At 44.7% G+C, this 1,839-nt stretch overlaps 1 pseudogene; it reads left to right on the top strand.

The window, feature by feature from the left end:
• Positions 1-1,150: 1,150 nt before the first annotated feature.
• Positions 1,151-1,771, top strand: LOC116889826 (annotated as a pseudogene).
• The last annotated feature ends 68 nt before the right edge of the window (positions 1,772-1,839 follow it).

The raw sequence follows: 1,839 nt of genomic DNA, 5'->3' as shown, positions 1-1,839 counted from the left end.
AAACTAATCTATCAGTCAAAGAAAATATAAATCTAAAAAATTCCTGACACAAAGCATTCAGGAAATCTGGGATACCATGGAGAGACCCAATCTAAGAAGAATAGGAATAGAACAAGGTGAAGAATCCCAGCTCCAAAGACCAGAAAATATTTTCAACAAAATCATAAAAGAAAATTTCTCCCAATCTAAAGAAAAAGATACCTATAAACATACAAGAAGCTTACAGAACATCAATTAAATTGGACCAGAAAATAAAATTCTTTTGCCACATAATAATCAAAACACAAAATCTACAGAATGAATGTAAAGCTTAAGGGTTCTTTGGGAAAATTGGTTGGATGGTGTTTTGCTGGGGCAAACATGTGAAGGAATGTTTCCTTAAAGTAGACATGAGTGTGGAAAAACTAAGGCAGACTTGTGAAGGAACATTTTGCCTAAGCAGACACAGGAGAGAGGATGTTCTGATAAAGCGAGCACATGAAAGAACAAATGATGAAGGATTCTTTGCTAACAACATGCATGTATTGTTCTGCCTTACATTGCGTAGTTGAGCCGCATTTGTTGGGACTCCATAGAGGGAAACACACCAAAAAACTTCTGGTGGTATACTGAAGGTTCTTGCTGCTTCCAAGGCGGATTGGCAAAGCATGTGGAGGACACGTGATGTTTGGAGGTTATAAATAGGACTCCACTGAGTGATGGACACAGAGCTTGGCTTGCTGGTACAGCTGTGCAATGCTTGTGGGTCTCCTGTCTTCACTGATCTTCACTACCCTGGGAGAGGCACAGTTGAGAACTTCTCCTGTTGTTTCTGTCGGTCCCTCTTGCTGACTTGAGCAGAGACTGAGGCTTGGCTGTCTCTGCCAGGTCATGTCACTCGGTTGCTAACCTGATTCTGCTGAACTGGACTGCTGGTATATTCATAAGGTGTTTGTGAGTGGATCAAGCTGCTGCTGCCTGCTATCGTGTATACTGAATGCTGATTTCCAGACAACACAGGAGGGAGTTGCTACAAATAACCTTTCTAAACAGGTCCACTCCCCCCCACCCCCTGTATCCTTTCTTTTCCACTACCTCTGGTGGGTGGTGGGTTACAAGGGAGGTTGAAGTGTTTAAGAATCATCATTAAAAGTAAAATTTGAGTCTCTTTTCCTCTGGCGTGCCATCGACGATCCTAGTTGTCATCATGGGCCGCCGCCCCGCCCGGTGTTATCACTATTGTAAGAACAAGCCATACCCAAAGTCTCGTTTCTTCCGTGGTGCCCGCATCTTTGACTTGGGACGGAAGAAAGCTAAAGTGGATGAATTCCCACTTTGCGGCCACATGGTGTCGGATGAATATGAGCAACTCTCTTCTGAAGCACTGGAGGCTGCCATTATTTGTGCCAACAAATCCATGGTAGAGTTGTGGCACGGATGGCTTTCTTATCCGGGTGAGGCTCCGCCCTTTCCGTGTCATCCGGACCAGCAAGATGTTGTCACCAATACTGCGCGGCTGACAGGCTCAGACAGGGATCGTGGTGATGTTACCTTGAGAAGCCCAGGGCACACAGGGTTCCACGTTGGCCAAGTCATCATATTCATCTCTGAGAATAAGTTCAGGTCCCCTAGCTGCGGAAAGATCCACATCTCAAAAGATTGGGACTTCACAAGTTTAAATGCAGATGAACTTGAAAACATAGTTGCGAGCGGCTCCCTTCCTGATGACTGTGGTGGCAAACATATCCCCAATCGTGGTCCTCTGGACAAATGGAGAGCCCTGCATTCCTGAAGGCTTCCAGTGCTCTCCTATATCCTATCAAGTCATGTTCAAAAAGTAAATCTCACATCAAATCTGAA

Source organism: Rattus rattus, unplaced genomic scaffold, assembly GCF_011064425.1.
Source record: "Rattus rattus isolate New Zealand unplaced genomic scaffold, Rrattus_CSIRO_v1 flattened_line_222365, whole genome shotgun sequence".
Taxonomy (NCBI): Eukaryota; Metazoa; Chordata; class Mammalia; order Rodentia; family Muridae; genus Rattus; species Rattus rattus.
The sequence above is the reverse complement of the archived record's forward strand: the minus strand, read 5'-3'. Positions and strand labels throughout refer to the sequence as shown.